General features: G+C 36.9%; 1 protein-coding gene across 2 annotated transcripts in view; it reads right to left on the reverse strand.

The window, feature by feature from the left end:
- The window catches only part of LOC144966361 (zinc finger RNA-binding protein-like), a 35633-nt gene extending 30057 nt beyond the window's left edge, over positions 1 to 5576 (reverse strand). Inside the window, exons 1-2 of one of the 2 annotated variants that reach the window (XM_078902700.1) lie at positions 5405 to 5562; positions 1410 to 1497 (exon numbers count right to left, since the gene is read on the reverse strand). The gene's annotated coding sequence lies outside the window, so the exon portion shown is untranslated. Of the gene's footprint in view, positions 1 to 1409; positions 1498 to 5404 lie in introns of both variants that reach the window. The other variant, XM_078902699.1, reaches the window with a different exon arrangement.
- Between the last annotated feature and the right edge of the window lie 4622 nt (positions 5577 to 10198).

Genomic DNA, 10198 nt, shown 5'->3' on the forward strand with positions numbered 1-10198 from the left:
ACATACAACCTAACCTGCCCACTGATTATAGAAAACGGGCTGTTCTGTACTTATGCATAACTTATGCATAAACACAAATTATATGTCATAAAAATGACAGTACAGCAAAAATCGCTAAGAGAATTGTCTTTACATTAATTGTTTGTTAATTTTAGCTTTAGATCTAAATATGTTAAATGAAATTAATTTTGCTTTCATTCACCGCCTCTAGATCTGTACATCTAAAATCGGGAGAAATAATATGTGAAGTTTTGTGAATACTGCAAAAAGACACGTTTACATACATCTATAACTATGCGGATCAATAACTGTGAACCGAATTGCATCAACGCCGTAAAAATAGCCCTGACAACCGTCTTTACGGGACTGTAAAAATAGCCCTGAGAACCATCTTTACGGGACTGTAAAAATAGCCCCGAGTACCATCTTTACGGGACTGTAAAAATAGCCACTGCGATAAAAATAACAATACTTTTTAAAAATAGAAATATAAAACCAGAAAATAGAAGTTGCATTGAAGGTAAAATTACGTTTTAGAAAAACCTTATTAAATGTGATGAACAGCCAGGTGGCTCTGTAGCGCAGTAGACAAGCTGTCAGACTCTAACCTGGAAAGTACTGGGTTCTTTTTGTTTTTCAAAGACTTTTTATCATGTTTTTAAAAAACTTGGATTTTAATTTTCTAAAATTATTTATTTATTTGAGATCAGTATTTGTGTGCCATGTTTCTTTTTACTTTTAATTTTAAAAATTATTGTTATTCTTTAATTTATTATCATTGTATAAACATACATCGGTAATCACTAAGCAGCGTGCTAAACTACAAACTAAAACTAAACCTGATCACCGCCAATGGAGGTGCATAAAAACAGTGCATTTTTGTACACCTCCAACGCAAACCCAGTAGCAATGCAACCTTTAAGGGGCGAAATCTTCTTTCATCAAAAGACAAGTAACGGCAAAACGATTATAGACAATTGAAGTCCGAGTTGCGATAGTCTGACTGCTCTCTTGGTGGAAACGCTGTATTCTCTGTGAGCAAAAAATTAGCTTCGCTGTTAAGGGGTTAAGAACACCTGCGAGCATCCTTGACATGCTCTACATCACCAAGGTCACCAAGCGACACGTCTCCCTTTCGTCTTCATGCAACCCCTCCCCCCCCCCTCCTCCAATCTCACGGTGGTGGTGGCGGCAGATAAAAAAGGCCGTTTTTTCTTTCATTCAATCAACTTGACTGCTGTTGAACCCTAGTCCTCTCTAAAATGGAGATTAAAAAATAAAGTGAGTAGATGTGACTCATATTATATGAGTCACATCTACTCACTTTATTTTTTTATCTCCATTTTATTGGCTCATTTAGACACCTCTATCTTTGGTTCCTCTCTAAAAGTACAAGAAATAATACTCACTTTTTTTCTGCTCCAACGAAAATATCTACCCCCCACCGGTCTAATTATTTGTAGCAGACGACAAATTTCTCAAAATGGTCACGTGACACTGTAAAAACAACACAGGAAGTTCATGAATGCTTATTTATGGCATTTCCTTTAAAAACCGTGTAAACAACAAAATTTCGTTTTCATTCGACTCTCAACGGGTATTTTTTAACGAACTAAAGTTCTGAAAAATCAAAATGTTTCTTAGAAAGTTTAAAGATGCTAGTTTTTGAAAAAGAGGTAGGTTTTTAAAAAAATATTTATCTTTTACGGGAATGAGTGAATGCATGCTCAGGCTCAAGGCGAATTGGACATTCAGCTGAGGTTGGTAATGGTAAGCCAAAGGCGAGGCTCTCTAACACTAACAGAGGTAGGTTTTTTAAAAAATATTTCTCTTTAACTAGAATACATTACATGCTCAAAGTCAAAGCGAATTGGACTTTTCACGGACTTGGTACGCAGGCCTAGAAGCACGCCTCTCTATTTGTTGGTTAATGTTTTATGATTTTATGTTTTTATTTTTAATTTTTATGTGATGTGCATTTCGAAATTTTCGATATTCTGGAATGTGGATAAATGTTTTAAAGTAAAGGAAGTGGTTATTCAGTATCGGATACTGAATAGTGCTTTGCCACTATTCAGTATCCATAAGGAACTCTTTTATTATAGAGAGAGTGAAAAGTGCGACAATCTCAGTTGAATGTAAATAAACTGCTGACCTACTACCAGATTGAACTCGTGCAGTAACTGACAGCCCGATTCAAAGTTGTAGAAATATTTTGACCGTTATTTTTAAATTTCTGCTACTGTGCAATTAACATAGTTCAAAATATCAAAAGAAGAGTGGCATTCAAATACATTTTTTAATGTCTAAATAGACATGATTAAATGTCACTAAAATTTCAGTGACACCATGGCTTGGTGGATAAGCTGTTTGACTCTGAACTTAAGGTTCGAGAGTTCAAATCCCGGCCGGGTTAACTTTTATTTTTCCCCAATATTTTGTTTTAATCATTTTATTTGCTTGTAATATATTTTAATGTTTATATTATACTATTATTATTATTATTATTATTATTATTATTATTATTATTATTATTATTATATTATTATTATTATTATTATTATTATTATTTCTACTTACTATTATTATTATTGTTGCTGTTGTAATCGTCATCATCATCATTATTATGATTATGATTTTTAAATCAAGTAGTAGGAGTTATTTAATCAGTTGTCGATTTATTACGAATATCTTTTATGTGTTATAATCTCATTGTTGTTTTTCATTGATGTGCTCTTCTATTGTTCATTACTTTTTAAAATCTTGCTTTTTTCTGTTTGTCACATTTGTTGTTGTTGTTGTACTTGTTGTTTTTGTTTGTTTGTTTGTTTTGTTATCTAAGACAATCCCGATTCATTATAAATATGTGGCCAGACTTTCTGCCATTTTTAATTGAATGATGTACTTCCGTGAATTAATTGCAGTATTATATTAAAATTTACGTGATAATAATAATAATAATAATAATAATAATAATAATAATAATAATAATAATAATAATAATAATAATAATAATAATAATAATAATAATAATAATAATTTAAACAGATAGTGAATATTAGACTACAATTGACATCTATTTACTGAATACACGTGGTATTTTTAGGGGTGTTTCTTTTTTTACGAAACCTGAAACCTGCCGAAACACGCCGATACCTGACAAAGTTAGGGGAAGCAGGCAGCAGTGGGGAGTGAACCCGGGACTCAGGGAAGTGTACACCATTGGGGAGTGAACCTGGGACTGGGTTTCGTAACAAAAAAGCAATTACTTTTTTACGAAACCCAACAATATCCAACAAAGTTATGGAAAGAAAGTAGGCAACAGTGGGGGAGTGAACCTGAGACTCAGGGAAGTGTACACTATTGGGGAGTAAACCTAAGTATGGTTTTTCGGTGGGTTTTGGCGGGTTTCGTAAAAAAGTAATTGCTTCATTCTCGTCTGGTACCCAACTCCCATAGTCCCAGTTTAATTTCCACTGATATCCTCTTCTCACAGTCCCAGGTTCACTCTCAACCAGTGTGCACTTCCCTGAGTCCCGGTTCATTGCCCAATGGTGCCCACTTCCCATAACTTTTGATAATTTCGGTAGGATTCGAAATAAAAGTACATTCTGAGCTCACTGTCCACTGGTATCAGCCTCTCGCAGTCCCAGGTTCAATCCTCATCTGTGTCCAAATCCCAGATTCACTCCCCACTGCTGCCTGCTTCCCATAACTTTGTCGGGTTTTGGCGGGTTTCGTAAAACAGTAATTCCCCCTCCCCCTTGGTATTGTCTTTTTACAATATCCAGTGTCCCAGGTTCACTCCCCACAAGTGTACACTTCCCTGAATCTCAGGTTCACCCCCCACTGTTGCCTACTTCAATAACTTTGTCGGATATTGCCAGGTTTCGTCGGGTTTCGTAAAAAAGTAATTGCTTTTATATGAAACTCGCTGAAGCACGCTGAAAACCAGTCTCAGGTTCACTCCCCACTGGCGTACACTTCCCTGAATCTCCCATAACTTTGTCGGATATTGCCGGGTTTCGTATAAAAGTAATTGCATTTATATGAAACTCGCTGAAACCCGCCGAAAACCAGAGTCTCAGGTTCACTCCCCACATGTGTATACTTCCATGAATCTCAGGTTCACCCCCCACTATTGCCTACTTCAATAACTTTGTCGGATATTGCCAGGTTTCGTCGGGTTTCATAAAAAAGTAATTGCTTATATATGAAACTCGCTGAAATTCGCCTAAACCCAGAGTCTCAGGTTCACTCCCTACTGGTGTACACTTCCCTGAGTCTCAGGTTCAGTCCCCATTATTTGCTTACTTTCCATAACTTTGCCCCAATTTGTTGGCATTTGGCGCATTTCGTAATCAAAAAGTAATTGCTTTTTTAAAATAACAAAATCCGCCGAAACCCAGTCCCAGGTTCACTCCCCACTGGTGTACACTTCCCCGAATCTCAGGTTCACTCCCCACTGTTGCCTACTACCCATAACTTTCTTGGATATTGCAAGGTTTCATCGGGTTTTGTAAAAAAATAATCGATTTTATATGAAACTAGCTGAAGCTCGCCGAAAACCATAGTCTCAGGTTCACTCCCCACTGGTGTACACTTCACTGAGTCCCAGGTTCACTCCCCGCGCGTTGCCTACTTTCCACTTCTTTGCCGCATATTGTCGGGTTTCGTACAAAAGTAATCCCCCCCCCCCCCCCCCCCCACCCCCCAATTTGTTATTGCTTTTTTATAAAACCCAGAGTCCCAGGTTCACTCCCCACTGGTGTACACTTCCCTGAATCTCAGGTTCACCCCCTCCTCCCCCCCCCCCCCCCCCCCCCTCAGCCTCTACACACACACACACACACGCGCGCTGCTGCCTACATCCCATAACTTTGTCGGATATTGCCAGGTGTCGTCCGGCTTTTTATTACGAAACCCGCTGAAACCCAGTCCCAGGTTCACTCCCCACTGTTGTACACTTCTCTGAGTCCGAGATTCACTCCCACAGCTGCCCTCTTCCCATAACTTTGTCGGGTTTCGGAAAAAAAAACACCGTATTATAGTGCAAAACCACTATTCAGTGTCAGATACTGAATAGTGCAAAACCACTATTCAGTATCAGATACTGAATAGTGCAAAACCACTATTCAGTATCAGATACTGAATAGTGCTAGCCTAAAGTAAAAAGCGGAGTTTCAAAATAGTGTCTGTGTATAACCGTCCCTCGTTATTGCCAGACAGTGTCTGCCAATAATCATTTTTTTCTTATTGGCAGACATGTCTGCAATAAATCACGAATCACAGTGTTTGATTTTGAGTTGAGGCTGAGGACGACGCCATGGCCATGCGACCAATTGCGCAGCATCAGAAATAAAAATCATTTTGTTGATAAATTGTGTCAAATATAAAATTTTACCTTAATGCAACCGTTCAGTGGATTCGGACGTCGATTCCAGCCACAGATACTTTTTAATAAATGCTGAGACTCGAGAATTGATGATTAAATTCAACAATAACGTACAAAGAAAAGGACATTCACGATGCCACCATAACGAGTTACGCCGGTTGATTTCCGGTTTCCTTGACCTGGTTACACTGAGAGTATGGAAACCTCGATAGTCATTTTTACTTCTTTTTATTTATTTATTATTGTTTTTTTTTTTTTGTTTTTTTTTTTGAAAGTCATCGTTATTTTTCGATGACAGGCAGGGGCAAAAAAAATATATTTATATTTAAAATAAGACAAAACAAAAAAACAACAAACAAACAAAAAAACTTGATGGATAAATGTATGCATGAATATCGGTGTGTATGCTTAAGGACTTATTGGCAAAAAAAAAAAATCATTAAAAAAGACAAAACAAAAAACAACAAACAAACAAAAAAACTTGATGGATAAATGTATGCATGAATATCGGTGTGTATGCTTAAGGACTTATTTCGACGTGTCCATATATGCAGGTCTGACAGCCGAACCCAAATATGGGTCTAGTTTAACAAGGTTGCAAACATTTTGCGTCGTTTTTTTTTTTGTTTTTTTTTTTTTAATCTATTACAACAATGAGCCCATAATGTTCATAAGACCCGCAAATAAGTGCGTGTCGACTTATTTTCATGACCTGTCCGTGGATGAAAGATGCGATGAGCGCCGATTTAACTTTACTTCACTTTTTTTAGGCTTGTTTCAAATCATCGAGAGGGGAAAAAAGGGGAGGGGGGCGGGGGAGTTAAGGACCGAGTACCCTTCGGCCACTCTACTTGGGTAACAGCATTAGAAGTGACCCCTGAAAAGAGTCACTAGTCCCAGTAGTTGTGGGTTGGGCTTAGGGCTGACAATTCTATCCCATTTTTTTTATGTTACGTAAACAGCAACAAATAAACACCACTACAACTGAAGGGAGCCCTATCTGGCATTTCTCTAGAAGTCTCGTATGACTGGCATTACTAAACCGGAATCATTTAGAGGAAGGGGTGGGTGGTTAAGGACCGAGTACCTTTCAGTCATTCTGCTAGGGTTACAGCATTAGAAGGGACTCATGAAAAGAGTCACTAGTCCTCGAGGTTGTGGGTTGGGCTTAGGGCCGACAGTCCTATCCCATTTTTTTATGAAACGGAAACAGCAACATATGACACCACTACAACTGTGAAGGGGGCCCTACCTGGGATTTCTCTAGAAGTCTCGTATGATTGGCATTAACAAAAAAAATCGGAATGAAGCTAATGATACAATAATGGAGAACCTCAGCGCAAAATGCAAAATAAGAGTATAGTTCTGGAAGCATGTGAATGATGTACGAGACAGACAAATTGACCCAAGTGACAACGGAAATGAGGCGCTACAGCCTGCTCATTCTAAATGTAAGTGTACACTGGTAGACAGACTTATGGCAAATGACGATCGCGCCTGGTGAACCAGTTCTTTTTTATTTTCTGGAAGATATGATGATATACATTCGAGGGTGTTGTCGTTATTCTTTAGCATAAAATGGATAAATTAATGCCGTGTAAAATGGAAACCTGTCAACAACCAATTGATTACAATTAGATTGAGAGGAAAATATAGCAACACAATCAGTATACAATGAAAGAAGAAAACATGAACTTTTTGAGTGAACTGATATTGGCGGAGATAGTAGCAGCTCCATCTTTTAGAGTTGGGAGATATGACAATATGAAGATAGATGTGAAGAATATATGAAGGTGTGTAAAGTGTTGGATGGAATCAAACAAATTGAAGTTAAATGATGAAAAAACGAAATTGATGTTATGTGGAAATGCCAATGGAAAAAAAAGAAGTTTTATCAACACAATCAGTATACAGTATAAGAAGAAAACATGAACATTTTGAGTGAACAGCTATTGGCGAAGATTGTAGTAGCTCAATCTCATTTATTTATTTTAGAGTTGGGAGATATGAAAATATGAAGATATATTATATTAAGAATATATGAAGATATGTAAAGTGTTTGATGGAATGAAACAAATTGAAGTTAAATAATGAAAAGGCGGAATTGATGTTATGTAGAAATACCATTGGAAAAAAATAAAGTTTTATCAACAGCCAGTCTGAATATCAATGGATGACCGATACAGTCCTTTTTATGTGTTAAAAACCTTGGTGTCTTTTTTTATAACAATATATTCATGCAGACACAAATCGATTATAGTTGTACAATTTTAAATATTTATCTAAAGAAATTTGCCACTTTCAGAGATTGTTTGACTTTTCAGGTAGCCAGTCAGCTTTTACCACGTTTATTTTATGACGCATTGATTACTGCAATTCCCGTCTTTTAGTGTAAGTTAGATAAATTCTCTCGTCTTCAAGTCATTCAGAACACTGTCGCAAAATTAATTTTAAGAAATGCTCGTATGTTCCACTCCCTCCCAATTCTCTACGAACTGCACTGGCTACCAATCAGAGAGAGATTAACTTACACTTACTTAAAAAGTGACCTACTTAAAAAAAAAACAACAAAAAACAAACTATTACATCCTTATACACCTCCAAGTTCACTGAGGTCATCATCTGATAAAACTAAACTTTTCGTTCCTCTTTTCAAATAAAATTATTTAGGCGAGCGATCCTTTCCTGTTATATCCCCAGGTTTTGTAACATGATTTTTAGACTTTCGAAACATCGTTTTGTTTTTATTCACTTTTCGATCACTGATGTTGTCACAATAGTACACATATGTTATTAAATGACACACCTCATTTTCATCGAACGTTGAGAGGTTGGCGTCGCAAACAAAAACAGCTTTCTGTACATACTGGCCACCGTCTGATTCAGCACTGCATACCTTCTCGACCCCCATCAACCCTTATATGTGTTGTGAATAAAAATAACAATGGCAACAAGTAAATATGTGAGAGCGTTAAAGTAAAGACAAATGTAATACATAATGTGACAGAGAACAAACCTCGTCGTCGTCATCATTGCCATTTTGATCTTCGTTATCCTCCTCCTCCTCCTCCTCCTCACCCTCCTCATCATCATCATTATCATTATCATCATCATCATCATCATCATGATGATCAACAACAGCAACAACAACAACGATAACATCGTTTTCTTTTTTTCTTTTGTTTGTTCGATTTTGTTTAGTTTTTCTCCTGACTCCTATTGTTATGTACCTACAAGGAATGCACTAGGCAATAAATTTTCACGTCTCACGTGAGTAAAAGTAAATAAATAAAAAATGTTAAATGTCAAGTCACCAGGAATGGTGTCAACGTGTTGAATGTGAAAATTAATAATTTTTTGACTGGTATCCCATTTCTTCCTTTCTACTATCTCTCTCTCTCTCTCTCTCTCTCTCTCTCTCTCTCTCTCTCTCTCTCTCTCTCTCTCTCTCTCTCTCTTTCTCTCTCTCTCTCATCTCTCCCACCCCCACTCTCTCTCTCTCTCTCTCTCTCTCTCTCTCTCTCTCTCTCTCTCTCTCTCTCTCTGACGATCCCTCAAACATATTCAAGACCCTATAACTATAAAGTTGCTCTCTTAACATTTTTTTTTTGTTTTCTTTTGTTTTTGTTGTTTTGTTTGTTCGTTTTTGTTTCGTTTTTCTCCTTACTCATATTGTTACGTAAAGGAATGCACAAGGCAATAAATTTTGACGTCTCACTGTGTTCTAAATGAAAATAATAATATTAAAAGTGAGTAAAAGTAAATAGATAAAAAAATGTTAAATGTCGTTTCAAGCTCCTCAAGTCATCAACGTGTAAAAGTTGAAAATTAAGAATTTTTTGCCAAGGGAGTACAAAAAAAAAAAAAAAAAAGAAAGAAAGAAAGAAAGAAAGAAAATACTATGCCTAGAAAGGAGCTCGGCGCCCCACCTCGGTTACAGACGCTGTGCTAAAACAGCCGGCCACCTCGCCTTCTCGCGCTCGGTCAAACAGTTTATTCTACAACACAATTGGTCGAATTGTGAATTCATATGAGTGATGAACCATCCATTTACCGATCACTTGGAATCTTTCCGTCTAACTGATCACACGCATTTTTGGTCTCTCTCTCTCGTATTGGTGACGAGAATTATAATACTAATACTACCCAGCTATTGTAGGAATCTTTACTTCTTTTTGTAACTTTTTATTACGTTAATGATGTGTTTAATTCTTGAGTGTATTTCAGTGGATTATTGTGTATCGTGTTTTAAATAATTCGTTACATTGATTTAATTTTGTATAATCACTGTGTCTGGAGATTGAGAGTAAGTTGCCTCATTTAACACCCTGCCTTTTCCATGATTATACAAGCATCGCCGTTTCTTATCTTTATTACGTTTTTATATATATAATTGATAGCTATTCAGTAGCTGCTATATGATATTGTTGTTATGATTTTGATGAGTTCTATTTAGTTATTTATATGTTTTAGGTGTTTTTGCTCATGGATTGTTTAGTTGTAGGAACTTGGCTGCTAGATAATAGATTTTAGCATACTTGAGGACCAATACGATGAGGGCGCGGTTGGACATTATTGCACAACCCGGCATCATCAGTGTTCCTCAGTCCCCTGTTGTAGGGGGTTCAAAGGAACTGATTACGTCTTAGACGTGATTTCCACACGTCTTTTTCTGGTAGGGATGTTCCTGAATCCACGGGAAATGACATAAGTTACGTCAGGACAGAACATCAGAGGTTCACATTAGTCTTGTTTCAATAATTTGTCACATCAAACTATGGGCATAATCATAATATTATGAGG

Source organism: Berghia stephanieae, chromosome 2 (genome assembly GCF_034508935.2).
Source record: "Berghia stephanieae isolate SIO BIC M18660-M18661 chromosome 2, UCSD_Bste_1.3, whole genome shotgun sequence".
Taxonomy (NCBI): Eukaryota; Metazoa; Mollusca; class Gastropoda; order Nudibranchia; family Aeolidiidae; genus Berghia; species Berghia stephanieae.